The sequence below is a fragment of the Nothobranchius furzeri genome, chromosome 2 (assembly GCF_043380555.1).
Source record: "Nothobranchius furzeri strain GRZ-AD chromosome 2, NfurGRZ-RIMD1, whole genome shotgun sequence".
NCBI classification, from domain to species: Eukaryota; Metazoa; Chordata; class Actinopteri; order Cyprinodontiformes; family Nothobranchiidae; genus Nothobranchius; species Nothobranchius furzeri.
Window position 1 is genome coordinate 53,708,915 of NC_091742.1, and position 22,553 is coordinate 53,731,467.

The 22,553-nt window shown below is 44.5% G+C and overlaps 16 non-coding genes across 16 annotated transcripts; all 16 read left to right on the forward strand.

The window, feature by feature from the left end:
* The first annotated feature begins 730 nt into the window (after positions 1-730).
* LOC139068334 (5S ribosomal RNA) lies at positions 731-849 on the forward strand. The gene has a single exon (XR_011519933.1). It is a non-coding gene; the product is annotated as a 5S ribosomal RNA (ribosomal RNA).
* Positions 850-2,109: 1,260 nt separating this feature from the next.
* LOC139066500 (5S ribosomal RNA) lies at positions 2,110-2,228 on the forward strand. Its single transcript, XR_011519400.1, has one exon. It is a non-coding gene; the product is annotated as a 5S ribosomal RNA (ribosomal RNA).
* Positions 2,229-3,490: 1,262 nt separating this feature from the next.
* Positions 3,491-3,609, forward strand: LOC139066511 (5S ribosomal RNA). The gene has a single exon (XR_011519411.1). It is a non-coding gene; the product is annotated as a 5S ribosomal RNA (ribosomal RNA).
* A 1,260-nt stretch (positions 3,610-4,869) lies between these two features.
* On the forward strand, positions 4,870-4,988 carry LOC139066522 (5S ribosomal RNA). The gene has a single exon (XR_011519422.1). It is a non-coding gene; the product is annotated as a 5S ribosomal RNA (ribosomal RNA).
* Positions 4,989-6,248: 1,260 nt separating this feature from the next.
* On the forward strand, positions 6,249-6,367 carry LOC139066533 (5S ribosomal RNA). The gene has a single exon (XR_011519433.1). It is a non-coding gene; the product is annotated as a 5S ribosomal RNA (ribosomal RNA).
* A 1,261-nt stretch (positions 6,368-7,628) lies between these two features.
* On the forward strand, positions 7,629-7,747 carry LOC139066542 (5S ribosomal RNA). The gene has a single exon (XR_011519444.1). It is a non-coding gene; the product is annotated as a 5S ribosomal RNA (ribosomal RNA).
* Positions 7,748-9,007: 1,260 nt separating this feature from the next.
* LOC139066553 (5S ribosomal RNA) lies at positions 9,008-9,126 on the forward strand. Its single transcript, XR_011519455.1, has one exon. It is a non-coding gene; the product is annotated as a 5S ribosomal RNA (ribosomal RNA).
* Positions 9,127-10,386: 1,260 nt separating this feature from the next.
* Positions 10,387-10,505, forward strand: LOC139068231 (5S ribosomal RNA). The gene has a single exon (XR_011519830.1). It is a non-coding gene; the product is annotated as a 5S ribosomal RNA (ribosomal RNA).
* Positions 10,506-11,765: 1,260 nt separating this feature from the next.
* LOC139066564 (5S ribosomal RNA) lies at positions 11,766-11,884 on the forward strand. The gene has a single exon (XR_011519466.1). It is a non-coding gene; the product is annotated as a 5S ribosomal RNA (ribosomal RNA).
* A 1,260-nt stretch (positions 11,885-13,144) lies between these two features.
* Positions 13,145-13,263, forward strand: LOC139066574 (5S ribosomal RNA). Its single transcript, XR_011519477.1, has one exon. It is a non-coding gene; the product is annotated as a 5S ribosomal RNA (ribosomal RNA).
* Positions 13,264-14,523: 1,260 nt separating this feature from the next.
* Positions 14,524-14,642, forward strand: LOC139068196 (5S ribosomal RNA). The gene has a single exon (XR_011519795.1). It is a non-coding gene; the product is annotated as a 5S ribosomal RNA (ribosomal RNA).
* A 1,260-nt stretch (positions 14,643-15,902) lies between these two features.
* LOC139068293 (5S ribosomal RNA) lies at positions 15,903-16,021 on the forward strand. Its single transcript, XR_011519892.1, has one exon. It is a non-coding gene; the product is annotated as a 5S ribosomal RNA (ribosomal RNA).
* Positions 16,022-17,282: 1,261 nt separating this feature from the next.
* Positions 17,283-17,401, forward strand: LOC139068264 (5S ribosomal RNA). Its single transcript, XR_011519863.1, has one exon. It is a non-coding gene; the product is annotated as a 5S ribosomal RNA (ribosomal RNA).
* A 1,261-nt stretch (positions 17,402-18,662) lies between these two features.
* On the forward strand, positions 18,663-18,781 carry LOC139068213 (5S ribosomal RNA). Its single transcript, XR_011519812.1, has one exon. It is a non-coding gene; the product is annotated as a 5S ribosomal RNA (ribosomal RNA).
* A 1,260-nt stretch (positions 18,782-20,041) lies between these two features.
* LOC139068154 (5S ribosomal RNA) lies at positions 20,042-20,160 on the forward strand. The gene has a single exon (XR_011519753.1). It is a non-coding gene; the product is annotated as a 5S ribosomal RNA (ribosomal RNA).
* A 1,260-nt stretch (positions 20,161-21,420) lies between these two features.
* Positions 21,421-21,539, forward strand: LOC139068286 (5S ribosomal RNA). The gene has a single exon (XR_011519885.1). It is a non-coding gene; the product is annotated as a 5S ribosomal RNA (ribosomal RNA).
* The last annotated feature ends 1,014 nt before the right edge of the window (positions 21,540-22,553 follow it).

The window sequence follows — 22,553 nt, forward strand, 5'->3', positions numbered from 1 at the left end:
AGAAAATCCAACTCATCTATCTGTGACTTACTTGCAATTCAGGGATCTAACTAAAGATTGTCATTAAGATTTTGTTCCGGAGCAAGGCTCTGCAGCCTGCGGCCATGATGGCACGTCGCAAGTCTTTGCCGCTACGCTACCAGCTAAAAGAAATGTGGGCCTTTTACTGGAATGGCATCAAAATGCACCAATAGGTCTTTTCCACAAAGACCCAAATAGGTTGTTGGAGAAACACATTGCAATTTATTGCTGCCAAACACAAGAAAAGCTGAACTCACAAACTAAGAAAAATCGGGCGCCAGCCGGCCGGCACCTGTTTGCAAGGATTTCACCCACAGAGCCCGGCCAGACGCAGCCCGAACAGGGGGGCGTGGGTCCCACTTTCCATGGGCCCACCACTCATAGGAGGGACAAAGGAAAAACGAGGTACTTCTCTCAACTGAGGTGAAGGTGGCCTTTTTGTACATCCAAATGTTAAATAATATCGTTTGTACTTTCTGACGTCTGCGATGTGAACAAATTTGGATTAAAGCGCATGAACCTATTCTACTGTGTCACTACATAAGCTCCCCTCTCCGCTTTCGCCCACGGAGCCCGGCCAGACACAGCTCAAACTGGGGATGAGGGCGGTTTACTGGAAAGGCCTCAAATTGCAGCATTCCATTCAATGGCAGCCAAGAGCATAACTGTCTCTGCACCCATAAAACGGAGGACGGAAGGACAAGCCTTCGCTTACGGCCATACCACCCTGAACACGCCCGATGTCGTCTATACTCGGAAGCTAAGCAGGGTCGGGCTTGGTTAGTACTTGGATGGGAGACCGCCTGGGAATACCAGGTGCTGTAAGCTTTTGTCCTTGTCTTTTGAGCCAGCAGAGGGTGCTGTTACGCACTCGCCCTTCTGAGGAACAACACCTTACAGACCTCAAACAGTTACAACAGCATATTGCACTTTTCCTTAACCCTTTCATGCATAATAGTCACTCAAGTGGACAGGTACTCAAAATTGTTATTTATTTATTTTTGCTATTAAGCACAGCTGTTGAAGACTTTATTGCATTTGAGCACCTCCATTTGGACTTTGGTAAGCCAAGCCAACATATTTCATGTTCAGATTGCACGCTGTTCACTGAGGTGGACATGTAAGAAATTATTTGTAAATTATACATTTTTACAAAAAATATTTGTTGAAATTTGTTTCATTCACACCTAAAGATGAATCAAAAAATTGTTAAAAAAAATCATGGTTGAAGATTTCATAATTCATGCATCAAAGGGTTAACACAGAAATGTCAAAAAGCCCATTCCCTGGGGCAATCAGGTTTTAAAAGAGCGTTTCTTCTTCAATACGTTCACATTTTACTTCCCAAGTTGCAATAGAGAAAATCCAACTCATCTATCTGTGACTTACTTGCAATTCAGGGATCTAACTAAAGATTGTCTTTAAGATTTTGTTCCGGAGCAAGGCTCTGCAGCCTGCGGCCATGATGGCACGTCGCAAGTCTTTGCCGCTACGCTACCAGCTAAAAGAAATGTGGGCCTTTTACTGGAATGGCATCAAAATGCACCAATAGGTCTTTTCCACAAAGACCCAAATAGGTTGTTGGAGAAACACATTGCAATTTATTGCTGCCAAACACAAGAAAAGCTGAACTCACAAACTAAGAAAAATCGGGCGCCAGCCGGCCGGCACCTGTTTGCAAGGATTTCACCCACAGAGCCCGGCCAGACGCAGCCCGAACAGGGGGGCGTGGGTCCCACTTTCCATGGGCCCACCACTCATAGGAGGGACAAAGGAAAAACGAGGTACTTCTCTCAACTGACGTGAAGGTGGCCTTTTTGTACATCCAAATGTTAAATAATATCGTTTGTACTTTCTGACGTCTGCGATGTGAACAAATTTGGATTAAAGCGCATGAACCTATTCTACTGTGTCACTACACAAGCTCCCCTCTCCGCTTTCGCCCACGGAGCCCGGCCAGACACAGCTCAAACTGGGGATGAGGGCGGTTTACTGGAAAGGCCTCAAATTGCAGCATTCCATTCAATGGCAGCCAAGGGCACAACTGTCTCTGCACCCATAAAACGGAGGACGGAAGGAGAAGCCTTCGCTTACGGCCATACCACCCTGAACACGCCCGATCTCGTCTGATCTCGGAAGCTAAGCAGGGTCGGGCCTGGTTAGTACTTGGATGGGAGACCGCCTGGGAATACCAGGTGCTGTAAGCTTTTGTCCTTGTCTTTTGAGCCAGCAGAGGGTGCTGTTACGCACTCGCCCTTCTGAGGAACAACACCTTACAGACCTCAAACAGTTACAACAGCATATTGCACTTTTCCTTAACCCTTTCATGCATAATAGTCACTCAAGTGGACAGGTACTCAAAATTGTTATTTATTTATTTTTGCTATTAAGCACAGCTGTTGAAGACTTTATTGCATTTGAGCACCTCCATTTGGACTTTGGTAAGCCAAGCCAACATATTTCATGTTCAGATTGCACGCTGTTCACTGAGGTGGACATGTAATAAATTATTTGTAAATTATACATTTTTACAAAAAATATTTGTTGAAATTTGTTTCATTCACACCTAAAGATGAATCAAAAAATTGTTAAAAAAAAAATCATGGTTGAAGATTTCATAATTCATGCATCAAAAGGTTAACACAGAAATGTCAAAAAGCCCATTCCCTGGGGCAATCAGGTTTTAAAAGAGCGTTTCTTCTTCAATACGTTCACATTTTACTTCCCAAGTTGCAATAGAGAAAATCCAACTCATCTATCTGTGACTTACTTGCAATTCAGGGATCTAACTAAAGATTGTCATTAAGATTTCGTTCCGGAGCAAGGCTCTGCAGCCTGCGGCCATGATGGCACGTCGCAAGTCTTTGCCGCTACGCTACCAGCTAAAAGAAATGTGGGCCTTTTACTGGAATGGCATCAAAATGCACCAATAGGTCTTTTCCACAAAGACCCAAATAGGTTGTTGGAGAAACACATTGCAATTTATTGCTGCCAAACACAAGAAAAGCTGAACTCACAAACTAAGAAAAATCGGGCGCCAGCCGGCCGGCACCTGTTTGCAAGGATTTCACCCACAGAGCCCGGCCAGACGCAGCTCGAACAGGGGGGCGTGGGTCCCACTTTCCATGGGCCCACCACTCATAGGAGGGACAAAGGAAAAACGAGGTACTTCTCTCAACTGAGGTGAAGGTGGCCTTTTTGTACATCCAAATGTTAAATAATATCGTTTGTACTTTCTGACGTCTGCGATGTGAACAAATTTGGATTAAAGCGCATGAACCTATTCTACTGTGTCACCACACAAGCTCCACTCCCCGCTTTCGCCCACGGAGCCCGGCCAGACACAGCTCAAACTGGGGATGAGGGCGGTTTACTGGAAAGGCCTCAAATTGCAGCATTCCATTCAATGGCAGCCAAGGGCACAACTGTCTCTGCACCCATAAAACGGAGGACGGAAGGACAAGCCTTCGCTTACGGCCATACCACCCTGAACACGCCCGATCTCGTCTGATCTCGGAAGCTAAGCAGGGTCGGGCCTGGTTAGTACTTGGATGGGAGACCGCCTGGGAATACCAGGTGCTGTAAGCTTTTGTCCTTGTCTTTTGAGCCAGCAGAGGGTGCTGTTACGCACTCGCCCTTCTGAGGAACAACACCTTACAGACCTCAAACAGTTACAACAGCATATTGCACTTTTCCTTAACCCTTTTATGCATAATAGTCACTCAAGTGGACAGGTACTCAAAATTGTTATTTATTTATTTTTGCTGTTAAGCACAGCTGTTGAAGACTTTATTGCATTTGAGCACCTCCATTTGGACTTTGGTAAGCCAAGCCAACATATTTCATGTTCAGATTGCACGCTGTTCAATGAGGTGGACATGTAATAAATTATTTGTAAATTATACATTTTTACAAAAAATATTTGTTGAAATTTGTTTCATTCACACCTAAAGATGAATCAAAAAATTGTTAAAAAAAATCATGGTTGAAGATTTCATAATTCATGCATCAAAAGGTTAACACAGAAATGTCAAAAAGCCCATTCCCTGGGGCAATCAGGTTTTAAAAGAGCGTTTCTTCTTCAATACGTTCACATTTTACTTCCCAAGTTGCAATAGAGAAAATCCAACTCATCTATCTGTGACTTACTTGCAATTCAGGGATCTAACTAAAGATTGTCATTAAGATTTCGTTCCGGAGCAAGGCTCTGCAGCCTGCGGCCATGATGGCACGTCGCAAGTCTTTGCCGCTACGCTACCAGCTAAAAGAAATGTGGGCCTTTTACTGGAATGGCATCAAAATGCACCAATAGGTCTTTTCCACAAAGACCCAAATAGGTTGTTGGAGAAACACATTGCAATTTATTGCTGCCAAACACAAGAAAAGCTGAACTCACAAACTAAGAAAAATCGGGCGCCAGCCGGCCGGCACCTGTTTGCAAGGATTTCACCCACAGAGCCCGGCCAGACGCAGCCCGAACAGGGGGGCGTGGGTCCCACTTTCCATGGGCCCACCACTCATAGAAGGGACAAAGGAAAAACGAGGTTTTTCTCTCAACTGAGGTGAAGGTGGCCTTTTTGTACATCCAAATGTTAAATAATATCGTTTGTACTTTCTGACGTCTGCGATGTGAACAAATTTGGATTAAAGCGCATGAACCTATTCTACTGTGTCACTACACAAGCTCCCCTCTCCGCTTTCGCCCACGGAGCCCGGCCAGACACAGCTCAAACTGGGGATGAGGGCGGTTTACTGGAAAGGCCTCAAATTGCAGCATTCCATTCAATGGCAGCCAAGGGCACAACTGTCTCTGCACCCATAAAACGGAGGACGGAAGGACAAGCCTTCGCTTACGGCCATACCACCCTGAACACGCCCGATCTCGTCTGATCTCGGAAGCTAAGCAGGGTCGGGCCTGGTTAGTACTTGGATGGGAGACCGCCTGGGAATACCAGGTGCTGTAAGCTTTTGTCCTTGTCTTTTGAGCCAGCAGAGGGTGCTGTTACGCACTCGCCCTTCTGAGGAACAACACCTTACAGACCTCAAACAGTTACAACAGCATATTGCACTTTTCCTTAACCCTTTCATGCATAATAGTCACTCAAGTGGACAGGTACTCAAAATTGTTATTTATTTATTTTTGCTATTAAGCACAGCTGTTGAAGACTTTATTGCATTTGAGCACCTCCATTTGGACTTTGGTAAGCCAAGCCAACATATTTCATGTTCAGATTGCACGCTGTTCACTGAGGTGGACATGTAATAAATTATTTGTAAATTATACATTTTTACAAAAAATATTTGTTGAAATTTGTTTCATTCACACCTAAAGATGAATCAAAAAATTGTTAAAAAAAATCATGGTTGAAGATTTCATAATTCATGCATCAAAAGGTTAACACAGAAATGTCAAAAAGCCCATTCCCTGGGGCAATCAGGTTTTAAAAGAGCGTTTCTTCTTCAATACGTTCACATTTTACTTCCCAAGTTGCAATAGAGAAAATCCAACTCATCTATCTGTGACTTACTTGCAATTCAGGGATCTAACTAAAGATTGTCATTAAGATTTCGTTCCGGAGCAAGGCTCTGCAGCCTGCGGCCATGATGGCACGTCGCAAGTCTTTGCCGCTACGCTACCAGCTAAAAGAAATGTGGGCCTTTTACTGGAATGGCATCAAAATGCACCAATAGGTCTTTTCCACAAAGACCCAAATAGGTTGTTGGAGAAACACATTGCAATTTATTGCTGCCAAACACAAGAAAAGCTGAACTCACAAACTAAGAAAAATCGGTCGCCAGCCGGCCGGCACCTGTTTGCAAGGATTTCACCCACAGAGCCCGGCCAGACGCAGCCCGAACAGGGGGGCGTGGGTCCCACTTTCCATGGGCCCACCACTCATAGGAGGGACAAAGGAAAAACGAGGTACTTCTCTCAACTGAGGTGAAGGTGGCCTTTTTGTACATCCAAATGTTAAATAATATCGTTTGTACTTTCTGACGTCTGCGATGTGAACAAATTTGGATTAAAGCGCATGAACCTATTCTACTGTGTCACTACACAAGCTCCCCTCTCCGCTTTCGCCCACGGAGCCCGGCCAGACACAGCTCAAACTGGGGATGAGGGCGGTTTACTGGAAAGGCCTCATATTGCAGCATTCCATTCAATGGCAGCCAAGGGCACAACTGTCTCTGCACCCATAAAACGGAGGACGGAAGGACAAGCCTTCGCTTACGGCCATACCACCCTGAACACGCCCGATCTCGTCTGATCTCGGAAGCTAAGCAGGGTCGGGCCTGGTTAGTACTTGGATGGGAGACCGCCTGGGAATACCAGGTGCTGTAAGCTTTTGTCCTTGTCTTTTGAGCCAGCAGAGGGTGCTGTTACGCACTCGCCCTTCTGAGGAACAACACCTTACAGACCTCAAACAGTTACAACAGCATATTGCACTTTTCCTTAACCCTTTCATGCATAATAGTCACTCAAGTGGACAGGTACTCAAAATTGTTATTTATTTATTTTTGCTATTAAGCACAGCTGTTGAAGACTTTATTGCATTTGAGCACCTCCATTTGGACTTTGGTAAGCCAAGCCAACATATTTCATGTTCAGATTGCACGCTGTTCACTGAGGTGGACATGTAATAAATTATTTGTAAATTATACATTTTTACAAAAAATATTTGTTGAAATTTGTTTCATTCACACCTAAAGATGAATCAAAAAATTGTTAAAAAAAAATCATGGTTGAAGATTTCATAATTCATGCATCAAAAGGTTAACACAGAAATGTCAAAAAGCCCATTCCCTGGGGCAATCAGGTTTTAAAAGAGCGTTTCTTCTTCAATACGTTCACATTTTACTTCCCAAGTTGCAATAGAGAAAATCCAACTCATCTATCTGTGACTTACTTGCAATTCAGGGATCTAACTAAAGATTGTCATTAAGATTTCGTTCCGGAGCAAGGCTCTGCAGCCTGCGGCCATGATGGCACGTCGCAAGTCTTTGCCGCTACGCTACCAGCTAAAAGAAATGTGGGCCTTTTACTGGAATGGCATCAAAATGCACCAATAGGTCTTTTCCACAAAGACCCAAATAGGTTGTTGGAGAAACACATTGCAATTTATTGCTGCCAAACACAAGAAAAGCTGAACTCACAAACTAAGAAAAATCGGTCGCCAGCCGGCCGGCACCTGTTTGCAAGGATTTCACCCACAGAGCCCGGCCAGACGCAGCCCGAACAGGGGGGCGTGGGTCCCACTTTCCATGGGCCCACCACTCATAGGAGGGACAAAGGAAAAACGAGGTACTTCTCTCAACTGAGGTGAAGGTGGCCTTTTTGTACATCCAAATGTTAAATAATATTGTTTGTACTTTCTGACGTCTGCGATGTGAACAAATTTGGATTAAAGCGCATGAACCTATTCTACTGTGTCACTACACAAGCTCCCCTCTCCGCTTTCGCCCACGGAGCCCGGCCAGACACAGCTCAAACTGGGGATGAGGGCGGTTTACTGGAAAGGCCTCAAATTGCAGCATTCCATTCAATGGCAGCCAAGGGCACAACTGTCTCTGCACCCATAAAACGGAGGACGGAAGGACAAGCCTTCGCTTACGGCCATACCACCCTGAACACGCCCGATCTCGTCTGATCTCGGAAGCTAAGCAGGGTCGGGCCTGGTTAGTACTTGGATGGGAGACCGCCTGGGAATACCAGGTGCTGTAAGCTTTTGTCCTTGTCTTTTGAGCCAGCAGAGGGTGCTGTTACGCACTCGCCCTTCTGAGGAACAACACCTTACAGACCTCAAACAGTTACAACAGCATATTGCACTTTTCCTTAACCCTTTCATGCATAATAGTCACTCAAGTGGACAGGTACTCAAAATTGTTATTTATTTATTTTTGCTATTAAGCACAGCTGTTGAAGACTTTATTGCATTTGAGCACCTCCATTTGGACTTTGGTAAGCCAAGCCAACATATTTCATGTTCAGATTGCACGCTGTTCACTGAGGTGGACATGTAATAAATTATTTGTAAATTATACATTTTTACAAAAAATATTTGTTGAAATTTGTTTCATTCACACCTAAAGATGAATCAAAAAATTGTTAAAAAAAATCATGGTTGAAGATTTCATAATTCATGCATCAAAAGGTTAACACAGAAATGTCAAAAAGCCCATTCCCTGCGGCAATCAGGTTTTAAAAGAGCGTTTCTTCTTCAATACGTTCACATTTTACTTCCCAAGTTGCAATAGAGAAAATCCAACTCATCTATCTGTGACTTACTTGCAATTCAGGGATCTAACTAAAGATTGTCATTAAGATTTCGTTCCGGAGCAAGGCTCTGCAGCCTGCGGCCATGATGGCACGTCGCAAGTCTTTGCCGCTACGCTACCAGCTAAAAGAAATGTGGGCCTTTTACTGGAATGGCATCAAAATGCACCAATAGGTCTTTTCCACAAAGACCCAAATAGGTTGTTGGAGAAACACATTGCAATTTATTGCTGCCAAACACAAGAAAAGCTGAACTCACAAACTAAGAAAAATCGGGCGCCAGCCGGCCGGCACCTGTTTGCAAGGATTTCACCCACAGAGCCCGGCCAGACGCAGCCCGAACAGGGGGGCGTGGGTCCCACTTTCCATGGGCCCACCACTCATAGGAGGGACAAAGGAAAAACGAGGTACTTCTCTCAACTGAGGTGAAGGTGGCCTTTTTGTACATCCAAATGTTAAATAATATCGTTTGTACTTTCTGACGTCTGCGATGTGAACAAATTTGGATTAAAGCGCATGAACCTATTCTACTGTGTCACTACACAAGCTCCCCTCTCCGCTTTCGCCCACGGAGCCCGGCCAGACACAGCTCAAACTGGGGATGAGGGCGGTTTACTGGAAAGGCCTCAAATTGCAGCATTCCATTCAATGGCAGCCAAGGGCACAACTGTCTCTGCACCCATAAAACGGAGGACGGAAGGACAAGCCTTCGCTTACGGCCATACCACCCTGAACACGCCCGATCTCGTCTGATCTCGGAAGCTAAGCAGGGTCGGGCCTGGTTAGTACTTGGATGGGAGACCGCCTGGGAATACCAGGTGCTGTAAGCTTTTGTCCTTGTCTTTTGAGCCAGCAGAGGGTGCTGTTACGCACTCGCCCTTCTGAGGAACAACACCTTACAGACCTCAAACAGTTACAACAGCATATTGCACTTTTCCTTAACCCTTTCATGCATAATAGTCACTCAAGTGGACAGGTACTCAAAATTGTTATTTATTTATTTTTGCTATTAAGCACAGCTGTTGAAGACTTTATTGCATTTGAGCACCTCCATTTGGACTTTGGTAAGCCAAGCCAACATATTTCATGTTCAGATTGCACGCTGTTCACTGAGGTGGACATGTAATAAATTATTTGTAAATTATACATTTTTACAAAAAATATTTGTTGAAATTTGTTTCATTCACACCTAAAGATGAATCAAAAAATTGTTAAAAAAAATCATGGTTGAAGATTTCATAATTCATGCATCAAAGGGTTAACACAGAAATGTCAAAAAGCCCATTCCCTGGGGCAATCAGGTTTTAAAAGAGCGTTTCTTCTTCAATACGTTCACATTTTACTTCCCAAGTTGCAATAGAGAAAATCCAACTCATCTATCTGTGACTTACTTGCAATTCAGGGATCTAACTAAAGATTGTCATTAAGATTTCGTTCCGGAGCAAGGCTCTGCAGCCTGCGGCCATGATGGCACGTCGCAAGTCTTTGCCGCTACGCTACCAGCTAAAAGAAATGTGGGCCTTTTACTGGAATGGCATCAAAATGCACCAATAGGTCTTTTCCACAAAGACCCAAATAGGTTGTTGGAGAAACACATTGCAATTTATTGCTGCCAAACACAAGAAAAGCTGAACTCACAAACTAAGAAAAATCGGGCGCCAGCCGGCCGGCACCTGTTTGCAAGGATTTCACCCACAGAGCCCGGCCAGACGCAGCCCGAACAGGGGGGCGTGGGTCCCACTTTCCATGGGCCCACCACTCATAGGAGGGACAAAGGAAAAACGAGGTACTTCTCTCAACTGAGGTGAAGGTGGCCTTTTTGTACATCCAAATGTTAAATAATATCGTTTGTACTTTCTGACGTCTGCGATGTGAACAAATTTGGATTAAAGCGCATGAACCTATTCTACTGTGTCACTACACAAGCTCCCCTCTCCGCTTTCGCCCACGGAGCCCGGCCAGACACAGCTCAAACTGGGGATGAGGGCGGTTTACTGGAAAGGCCTCAAATTGCAGCATTCCATTCAATGGCAGCCAAGGGCACAACTGTCTCTGCACCCATAAAACGGAGGACGGAAGGACAAGCCTTCGCTTACGGCCATACCACCCTGAACACGCCCGATCTCGTCTGATCTCGGAAGCTAAGCAGGGTCGGGCCTGGTTAGTCCTTGGATGGGAGACCGCCTGGGAATACCAGGTGCTGTAAGCTTTTGTCCTTGTCTTTTGAGCCAGCAGAGGGTGCTGTTACGCACTCGCCCTTCTGAGGAACAACACCTTACAGACCTCAAACAGTTACAACAGCATATTGCACTTTTCCTTAACCCTTTCATGCATAATAGTCACTCAAGTGGACAGGTACTCAAAATTGTTATTTATTTATTTTTGCTATTAAGCACAGCTGTTGAAGACTTTATTGCATTTGAGCACCTCCATTTGGACTTTGGTAAGCCAAGCCAACATATTTCATGTTCAGATTGCACGCTGTTCACTGAGGTGGACATGTAATAAATTATTTGTAAATTATACATTTTTACAAAAAATATTTGTTGAAATTTGTTTCATTCACACCTAAAGATGAATCAAAAAATTGTTAAAAAAAATCATGGTTGAAGATTTCATAATTCATGCATCAAAGGGTTAACACAGAAATGTCAAAAAGCCCATTCCCTGGGGCAATCAGGTTTTAAAAGAGCGTTTCTTCTTCAATACGTTCACATTTTACTTCCCAAGTTGCAATAGAGAAAATCCAACTCATCTATCTGTGACTTACTTGCAATTCAGGGATCTAACTAAAGATTGTCATTAAGATTTCGTTCCGGAGCAAGGCTCTGCAGCCTGCGGCCATGATGGCACGTCGCAAGTCTTTGCCGCTACGCTACCAGCTAAAAGAAATGTGGGCCTTTTACTGGAATGGCATCACAATGCACCAATAGGTCTTTTCCACAAAGACCCAAATAGGTTGTTGGAGAAACACATTGCAATTTATTGCTGCCAAACACAAGAAAAGCTGAACTCACAAACTAAGAAAAATCGGGCGCCAGCCGGCCGGCACCTGTTTGCAAGGATTTCACCCACAGAGCCCGGCCAGACGCAGCCCGAACAGGGGGGCGTGGGTCCCACTTTCCATGGGCCCACCACTCATAGGAGGGACAAAGGAAAAACGAGGTACTTCTCTCAACTGAGGTGAAGGTGGCCTTTTTGTACATCCAAATGTTAAATAATATCGTTTGTACTTTCTGACGTCTGCGATGTGAACAAATTTGGATTAAAGCGCATGAACCTATTCTACTGTGTCACTACACAAGCTCCCCTCTCCGCTTTCGCCCACGGAGCCCGGCCAGACACAGCTCAAACTGGGGATGAGGGCGGTTTACTGGAAAGGCCTCAAATTGCAGCATTCCATTCAATGGCAGCCAAGGGCACAACTGTCTCTGCACCCATAAAACGGAGGACGGAAGGACAAGCCTTCGCTTACGGCCATACCACCCTGAACACGCCCGATCTCGTCTGATCTCGGAAGCTAAGCAGGGTCGGGCCTGGTTAGTACTTGGATGGGAGACCGCCTGGGAATACCAGGTGCTGTAAGCTTTTGTCCTTGTCTTTTGAGCCAGCAGAGGGTGCTGTTACGCACTCGCCCTTCTGAGGAACAACACCTTACAGACCTCAAACAGTTACAACAGCATATTGCACTTTTCCTTAACCCTTTCATGCATAATAGTCACTCAAGTGGACAGGTACTCAAAATTGTTATTTATTTATTTTTGCTATTAAGCACAGCTGTTGAAGACTTTATTGCATTTGAGCACCTCCATTTGGACTTTGGTAAGCCAAGCCAACATATTTCATGTTCAGATTGCACGCTGTTCACTGAGGTGGACATGTAATAAATTATTTGTAAATTATACATTTTTACAAAAAATATTTGTTGAAATTTGTTTCATTCACACCTAAAGATGAATCAAAAAATTGTTAAAAAAAATCATGGTTGAAGATTTCATAATTCATGCATCAAAAGGTTAACACAGAAATGTCAAAAAGCCCATTCCCTGGGGCAATCAGGTTTTAAAAGAGCGTTTCTTCTTCAATACGTTCACATTTTACTTCCCAAGTTGCAATAGAGAAAATCCAACTCATCTATCTGTGACTTACTTGCAATTCAGGGATCTAACTAAAGATTGTCATTAAGATTTTGTTCCGGAGCAAGGCTCTGCAGCCTGCGGCCATGATGGCACGTCGCAAGTCTTTGCCGCTACGCTACCAGCTAAAAGAAATGTGGGCCTTTTACTGGAATGGCATCAAAATGCACCAATAGGTCTTTTCCACAAAGACCCAAATAGGTTGTTGGAGAAACACATTGCAATTTATTGCTGCCAAACACAAGAAAAGCTGAACTCACAAACTAAGAAAAATCGGTCGCCAGCCGGCCGGCACCTGTTTGCAAGGATTTCACCCACAGAGCCCGGCCAGACGCAGCCCGAACAGGGGGGCGTGGGTCCCACTTTCCATGGGCCCACCACTCATAGGAGGGACAAAGGAAAAACGAGGTACTTCTCTCAACTGAGGTGAAGGTGGCCTTTTTGTACATCCAAATGTTAAATAATATTGTTTGTACTTTCTGACGTCTGCGATGTGAACAAATTTGGATTAAAGCGCATGAACCTATTCTACTGTGTCACTACACAAGCTCCCCTCTCCGCTTTCGCCCACGGAGCCCGGCCAGACACAGCTCAAACTGGGGATGAGGGCGGTTTACTGGAAAGGCCTCAAATTGCAGCATTCCATTCAATGGCAGCCAAGGGCACAACTGTCTCTGCACCCATAAAACGGAGGACGGAAGGACAAGCCTTCGCTTACGGCCATACCACCCTGAACACGCCCGATCTCGTCTGATCTCGGAAGCTAAGCAGGGTCGGGCCTGGTTAGTACTTGGATGGGAGACCGCCTGGGAATACCAGGTGCTGTAAGCTTTTGTCCTTGTCTTTTGAGCCAGCAGAGGGTGCTGTTACGCACTCGCCCTTCTGAGGAACAACACCTTACAGACCTCAAACAGTTACAACAGCATATTGCACTTTTCCTTAACCCTTTCATGCATAATAGTCACTCAAGTGGACAGGTACTCAAAATTGTTATTTATTTATTTTTGCTATTAAGCACAGCTGTTGAAGACTTTATTGCATTTGAGCACCTCCATTTGGACTTTGGTAAGCCAAGCCAACATATTTCATGTTCAGATTGCACGCTGTTCACTGAGGTGGACATGTAATAAATTATTTGTAAATTATACATTTTTACAAAAAATATTTGTTGAAATTTGTTTCATTCACACCTAAAGATGAATCAAAAAATTGTTAAAAAAAATCATGGTTGAAGATTTCATAATTCATGCATCAAAAGGTTAACACAGAAATGTCAAAAAGCCCATTCCCTGGGGCAATCAGGTTTTAAAAGAGCGTTTCTTCTTCAATACGTTCACATTTTACTTCCCAAGTTGCAATAGAGAAAATCCAACTCATCTATCTGTGACTTACTTGCAATTCAGGGATCTAACTAAAGATTGTCATTAAGATTTCGTTCCGGAGCAAGGCTCTGCAGCCTGCGGCCATGATGGCACGTCGCAAGTCTTTGCCGCTACGCTACCAGCTAAAAGAAATGTGGGCCTTTTACTGGAATGGCATCAAAATGCACCAATAGGTCTTTTCCACAAAGACCCAAATAGGTTGTTGGAGAAACACATTGCAATTTATTGCTGCCAAACACAAGAAAAGCTGAACTCACAAACTAAGAAAAATCGGTCGCCAGCCGGCCGGCACCTGTTTGCAAGGATTTCACCCACAGAGCCCGGCCAGACGCAGCCCGAACAGGGGGGCGTGGGTCCCACTTTCCATGGGCCCACCACTCATAGGAGGGACAAAGGAAAAACGAGGTACTTCTCTCAACTGAGGTGAAGGTGGCCTTTTTGTACATCCAAATGTTAAATAATATTGTTTGTACTTTCTGACGTCTGCGATGTGAACAAATTTGGATTAAAGCGCATGAACCTATTCTACTGTGTCACTACACAAGCTCCCCTCTCCGCTTTCGCCCACGGAGCCCGGCCAGACACAGCTCAAACTGGGGATGAGGGCGGTTTACTGGAAAGGCCTCAAATTGCAGCATTCCATTCAATGGCAGCCAAGGGCACAACTGTCTCTGCACCCATAAAACGGAGGACGGAAGGACAAGCCTTCGCTTACGGCCATACCACCCTGAACACGCCCGATCTCGTCTGATCTCGGAAGCTAAGCAGGGTCGGGCCTGGTTAGTACTTGGATGGGAGACCGCCTGGGAATACCAGGTGCTGTAAACTTTTGTCCTTGTCTTTTGAGCCAGCAGAGGGTGCTGTTACGCACTCGCCCTTCTGAGGAACAACACCTTACAGACCTCAAACAGTTACAACAGCATATTGCACTTTTCCTTAACCCTTTCATGCATAATAGTCACTCAAGTGGACAGGTACTCAAAATTGTTATTTATTTATTTTTGCTATTAAGCACAGCTGTTGAAGACTTTATTGCATTTGAGCACCTCCATTTGGACTTTGGTAAGCCAAGCCAACATATTTCATGTTCAGATTGCACGCTGTTCACTGAGGTGGACATGTAATAAATTATTTGTAAATTATACATTTTTACAAAAAATATTTGTTGAAATTTGTTTCATTCACACCTAAAGATGAATCAAAAAATTGTTAAAAAAAATCATGGTTGAAGATTTCATAATTCATGCATCAAAAGGTTAACACAGAAATGTCAAAAAGCCCATTCCCTGGGGCAATCAGGTTTTAAAAGAGCGTTTCTTCTTCAATACGTTCACATTTTACTTCCCAAGTTGCAATAGAGAAAATCCAACTCATCTATCTGTGACTTACTTGCAATTCAGGGATCTAACTAAAGATTGTCATTAAGATTTCGTTCCGGAGCAAGGCTCTGCAGCCTGCGGCCATGATGGCACGTCGCAAGTCTTTGCCGCTACGCTACCAGCTAAAAGAAATGTGGGCCTTTTACTGGAATGGCATCAAAATGCACCAATAGGTCTTTTCCACAAAGACCCAAATAGGTTGTTGGAGAAACACATTGCAATTTATTGCTGCCAAACACAAGAAAAGCTGAACTCACAAACTAAGAAAAATCGGGCGCCAGCCGGCCGGCACCTGTTTGCAAGGATTTCACCCACAGAGCCCGGCCAGACGCAGCCCGAACAGGGGGGCGTGGGTCCCACTTTCCATGGGCCCACCACTCATAGGAGGGACAAAGGAAAAACGAGGTACTTCTCTCAACTGAGGTGAAGGTGGCCTTTTTGTACATCCAAATGTTAAATAATATCGTTTGTACTTTCTGACGTCTGCGATGTGAACAAATTTGGATTAAAGCGCATGAACCTATTCTACTGTGTCACTACACAAGCTCCCCTCTCCGCTTTCGCCCACGGAGCCCGGCCAGACACAGCTCAAACTGGGGATGAGGGCGGTTTACTGGAAAGGCCTCAAATTGCAGCATTCCATTCAATGGCAGCCAAGGGCACAACTGTCTCTGCACCCATAAAACGGAGGACGGAAGGACAAGCCTTCGCTTACGGCCATACCACCCTGAACACGCCTGATCTCGTCTAATCTCGGAAGCTAAGCAGGGTCGGGCCTGGTTAGTACTTGGATGGGAGACCGCCTGGGAATACCAGGTGCTGTAAGCTTTTGTCCTTGTCTTTTGAGCCAGCAGAGGGTGCTGTTACGCACTCGCCCTTCTGAGGAACAACACCTTACAGACCTCAAACAGTTACAACAGCATATTGCACTTTTCCTTAACCCTTTCATGCATAATAGTCACTCAAGTGGACAGGTACTCAAAATTGTTATTTATTTATTTTTGCTATTAAGCACAGCTGTTGAAGACTTTATTGCATTTGAGCACCTCCATTTGGACTTTGGTAAGCCAAGCCAACATATTTCATGTTCAGATTGCACGCTGTTCACTGAGGTGGACATGTAATAAATTATTTGTAAATTATACATTTTTACAAAAAATATTTGTTGAAATTTGTTTCATTCACACCTAAAGATGAATCAAAAAATTGTTAAAAAAAAATCATGGTTGAAGATTTCATAATTCATGCATCAAAAGGTTAACACAGAAATGTCAAAAAGCCCATTCCCTGGGGCAATCAGGTTTTAAAAGAGCGTTTCTTCTTCAATACGTTCACATTTTACTTCCCAAGTTGCAATAGAGAAAATCCAACTCATCTATCTGTGACTTACTTGCAATTCAGGGATCTAACTAAAGATTGTCATTAAGATTTCGTTCCGGAGCAAGGCTCTGCAGCCTGCGGCCATGATGGCACGTCGCAAGTCTTTGCCGCTACGCTACCAGCTAAAAGAAATGTGGGCCTTTTACTGGAATGGCATCAAAATGCACCAATAGGTCTTTTCCACAAAGACCCAAATAGGTTGTTGGAGAAACACATTGCAATTTATTGCTGCCAAACACAAGAAAAGCTGAACTCACAAACTAAGAAAAATCGGTCGCCAGCCGGCCGGCACCTGTTTGCAAGGATTTCACCCACAGAGCCCGGCCAGACGCAGCCCGAACAGGGGGGCGTGGGTCCCACTTTCCATGGGCCCACCACTCATAGGAGGGACAAAGGAAAAACGAGGTACTTCTCTCAACTGAGGTGAAGGTGGCCTTTTTGTACATCCAAATGTTAAATAATATTGTTTGTACTTTCTGACGTCTGCGATGTGAACAAATTTGGATTAAAGCGCATGAACCTATTCTACTGTGTCACTACACAAGCTCCCCTCTCCGCTTTCGCCCACGGAGCCCGGCCAGACACAGCTCAAACTGGGGATGAGGGCGGTTTACTGGAAAGGCCTCAAATTGCAGCATTCCATTCAATGGCAGCCAAGGGCACAACTGTCTCTGCACCCATAAAACGGAGGACGGAAGGACAAGCCTTCGCTTACGGCCATACCACCCTGAACACGCCCGATCTTGTCTGATCTCGGAAGCTAAGCAGGGTCGGGCCTGGTTAGTACTTGAATGGGAGACCGCCTGGGAATACCAGGTGCTGTAAGCTTTTGTCCTTGTCTTTTGAGCCAGCAGAGGGTGCTGTTACGCACTCGCCCTTCTGAGGAACAACACCTTACAGACCTCAAACAGTTACAACAGCATATTGCACTTTTCCTTAACCCTTTCATGCATAATAGTCACTCAAGTGGACAGGTACTCAAAATTGTTATTTATTTATTTTTGCTATTAAGCACAGCTGTTGAAGACTTTATTGCATTTGAGCACCTCCATTTGGACTTTGGTAAGCCAAGCCAACATATTTCATGTTCAGATTGCACGCTGTTCACTGAGGTGGACATGTAATAAATTATTTGTAAATTATACAATTTTACAAAAAATATTTGTTGAAATTTGTTTCATTCACACCTAAAGATGAATCAAAAAATTGTTAAAAAAAAATCATGGTTGAAGATTTCATAATTCATGCATCAAAGGGTTAACACAGAAATGTCAAAAAGCCCATTCCCTGGGGCAATCAGGTTTTAAAAGAGCGTTTCTTCTTCAATACGTTCACATTTTACTTCCCAAGTTGCAATAGAGAAAATCCAACTCATCTATCTGTGACTTACTTGCAATTCAGGGATCTAACTAAAGATTGTCATTAAGATTTCGTTCCGGAGCAAGGCTCTGCAGCCTGCGGCCATGATGGCACGTCGCAAGTCTTTGCCGCTACGCTACCAGCTAAAAGAAATGTGGGCCTTTTACTGGAATGGCATCAAAATGCACCAACAGGTCTTTTCCACAAAGACCCAAATAGGTTGTTGGAGAAACACATTGCAATTTATTGCTGCCAAACACAAGAAAAGCTGAACTCACAAACTAAGAAAAATCGGGCGCCAGCCGGCCGGCACCTGTTTGCAAGGATTTCACCCACAGAGCCCGGCCAGACGCAGCCCGAACAGGGGGGCGTGGGTCCCACTTTCCATGGGCCCACCACTCATAGGAGGGACAAAGGAAAAACGAGGTACTTCTCTCAACTGAGGTGAAGGTGGCCTTTTTGTACATCCAAATGTTAAATAATATCGTTTGTACTTTCTGACGTCTGCGATGTGAACAAATTTGGATTAAAGCGCATGAACCTATTCTACTGTGTCACTACACAAGCTCCCCTCCCCGCTTTCGCCCACGGAGCCCGGCCAGACACAGCTCAAACTGGGGATGAGGGCGCTTTACTGGAAAGGCCTCAAATTGCAGCATTCCATTCAATGGCAGCCAAGGGCACAACTGTCTCTGCACCCATAAAACGGAGGACGGAAGGACACGCCTTCGCTTACGGCCATACCACCCTGAACACGCCCGATCTCGTCTGATCTCGGAAGCTAAGCAGGGTCGGGCCTGGTTAGTACATGGATGGGAGACCGCCTGGGAATACCAGGTGCTGTAAGCTTTTGTCCTTGTCTTTTGAGCCAGCAGAGGGTGCTGTTACGCACTCGCCCTTCTGAGGAACAACACCTTACAGACCTCAAACAGTTACAACAGCATATTGCACTTTTCCTTAACCCTTTCATGCATAATAGTCACTCAAGTGGACAGGTACTCAAAATTGTTATTTATTTATTTTTGCTATTAAGCACAGCTGTTGAAGACTTTATTGCATTTGAGCACCTCCATTTGGACTTTGGTAAGCCAAGCCAACATATTTCATGTTCAGATTGCACGCTGTTCACTAAGGTGGACATGTAATAAATTATTTGTAAATTATACATTTTTACAAAAAATATTTGTTGAAATTTGTTTCATTCACACCTAAAGATGAATCAAAAAATTGTTAAAAAAAATCATGGTTGAAGATTTCATAATTCATGCATCAAAGGGTTAACACAGAAATGTCAAAAAGCCCATTCCCTGGGGCAATCAGGTTTTAAAAGAGCGTTTCTTCTTCAATACGTTCACATTTTACTTCCCAAGTTGCAATAGAGAAAATCCAACTCATCTATCTGTGACTTACTTGCAATTCAGGGATCTAACTAAAGATTGTCATTAAGATTTCGTTCCGGAGCAAGGCTCTGCAGCCTGCGGCCATGATGGCACGTCGCAAGTCTTTGCCGCTACGCTACCAGCTAAAAGAAATGTGGGCCTTTTACTGGAATGGCATCAAAATGCACCAATAGGTCTTTTCCACAAAGACCCAAATAGGTTGTTGGAGAAACACATTGCAATTTATTGCTGCCAAACACAAGAAAAGCTGAACTCACAAACTAAGAAAAATCGGGCGCCAGCCGGCCGGCACCTGTTTGCAAGGATTTCACCCACAGAGCCCGGCCAGACGCAGCCCGAACAGGGGGGCATGGGTCCCACTTTCCATGGGCCCACCACTCATAGGAGGGACAAAGGAAAAACGAGGTACTTCTCTCAACTGAGGTGAAGGTGGCCTTTTTGTACATCCAAATGTTAAATAATATCGTTTGTACTTTCTGACGTCTGCGATGTGAACAAATTTGGATTAAAGCGCATGAACCTATTCTACTGTGTCACTACACAAGCTCCCCTCCCCGCTTTCGCCCACGGAGCCCGGCCAGACACAGCTCAAACTGGGGATGAGGGCGGTTTACTGGAAAGGCCTCAAATTGCAGCATTCCATTCAATGGCAGCCAAGGGCACAACTGTCTCTGCACCCATAAAACGGAGGACGGAAGGACAAGCCTTCTCTTACGGCCATACCACCCTGAACACGCCCGATCTCGTCTGATCTCGGAAGCTAAGCAGGGTCGGGCCTGGTTAGTACTTGGATGGGAGACCGCCTGGGAATACCAGGTGCTGTAAGCTTTTGTCCTTGTCTTTTGAGCCAGCAGAGGGTGCTGTTACGCACTCGCCCTTCTGAGGAACAACACCTTACAGACCTCAAACAGTTACAACAGCATATTGCACTTTTCCTTAACCCTTTCATGCATAATAGTCACTCAAGTGGACAGGTACTCAAAATTGTTATTTATTTATTTTTGCTATTAAGCACAGCTGTTGAAGACTTTATTGCATTTGAGCACCTCCATTTGGACTTTGGTAAGCCAAGCCAACATATTTCATGTTCAGATTGCACGCTGTTCACTGAGGTGGACATGTAATAAATTATTTGTAAATTATACATTTTTACAAAAAATATTTGTTGAAATTTGTTTCATTCACACCTAAAGATGAATCAAAAAATTGTTAAAAAAAATCATGGTTGAAGATTTCATAATTCATGCATCAAAGGGTTAACACAGAAATGTCAAAAAGCCCATTCCCTGGGGCAATCAGGTTTTAAAAGAGCGTTTCTTCTTCAATACGTTCACATTTTACTTCCCAAGTTGCAATAGAGAAAATCCAACTCATCTATCTGTGACTTACTTGCAATTCAGGGATCTAACTAAAGATTGTCATTAAGATTTCGTTCCGGAGCAAGGCTCTGCAGCCTGCGGCCATGATGGCACGTCGCAAGTCTTTGCCGCTACGCTACCAGCTAAAAGAAATGTGAGCCTTTTACTGGAATGGCATCAAAATGCACCAATAGGTCTTTTCCACAAAGACCCAAATAGGTTGTTGGAGAAACACATTGCAATTTATTGCTGCCAAACACAAGAAAAGCTGAACTCACAAACTAAGAAAAATCGGGCGCCAGCCGGCCGGCACCTGTTTGCAAGGATTTCACCCACAGAGCCCGGCCAGACGCAGCCCGAACAGGGGGGCGTGGGTCCCACTTTCCATGGGCCCACCACTCATAGGAGGGACAAAGGAAAAACGAGGTACTTCTCTCAACTGAGGTGAAGGTGGCCTTTTTGTACATCCAAATGTTAAATAATATCGTTTGTACTTTCTGACGTCTGCGATGTGAACAAATTTGGATTAAAGCGCATGAACCTATTCTACTGTGTCACTACACAAGCTGCCCTCCCCGCTTTCGCCCACGGAGCCCGGCCAGACACAGCTCAAACTGGGGATGAGGGCGGTTTACTGGAAAGGCCTCAAATTGCAGCATTCCATTCAATGGCAGCCAAGGGCACAACTGTCTCTGCACCCATAAAACGGAGGACGGAAGGACAAGCCTTCTCTTACGGCCATACCACCCTGAACACGCCAGATCTCGTCTGATCTCGGAAGCTAAGCAGGGTCGGGCCTGGTTAGTACTTGGATGGGAGACCGCCTGGGAATACCAGGTGCTGTAAGCTTTTGTCCTTGTCTTTTGAGCCAGCAGAGGGTGCTGTTACGCACTCGCCCTTCTGAGGAACAACACCTTACAGACCTCAAACAGTTACAACAGCATATTGCACTTTTCCTTAACCCTTTCATGCATAATAGTCACTCAAGTGGACAGGTACTCAAAATTGTTATTTATTTATTTTTGCTATTAAGCACAGCTGTTGAAGACTTTATTGCATTTGAGCACCTCCATTTGGACTTTGGTAAGCCAAGCCAACATATTTCATGTTCAGATTGCACGCTGTTCACTGAGGTGGACATGTAATAAATTATTTGTAAATTATACATTTTTACAAAAAATATTTGTTGAAATTTGTTTCATTCACACCTAAAGATGAATCAAAAAATTGTTAAAAAAAATCATGGTTGAAGATTTCATAATTCATGCATCAAAGGGTTAACACAGAAATGTCAAAAAGCCCATTCCCTGGGGCAATCAGGTTTTAAAAGAGCGTTTCTTCTTCAATACGTTCACATTTTACTTCCCAAGTTGCAATAGAGAAAATCCAACTCATCTATCTGTGACTTACTTGCAATTCAGGGATCTAACTAAAGATTGTCATTAAGATTTCGTTCCGGAGCAAGGCTCTGCAGCCTGCGGCCATGATGGCACGTCGCAAGTCTTTGCCGCTACGCTACCAGCTAAAAGAAATGTGGGCCTTTTACTGGAATGGCATCAAAATGCACCAATAGGTCTTTTCCACAAAGACCCAAATAGGTTGTTGGAGAAACACATTGCAATTTATTGCTGCCAAACACAAGAAAAGCTGAACTCACAAACTAAGAAAAATCGGGCGCCAGCCGGCCGGCACCTGTTTGCAAGGATTTCACCCACAGAGCCCGGCCAGACGCAGCCCGAACAGGGGGGCGTGGGTCCCACTTTCCATGGGCCCACCACTCATAGGAGGGACAAAGGAAAAACGAGGTACTTCTCTCAACTGAGGTGAAGGTGGCCTTTTTGTACATCCAAATGTTAAATAATA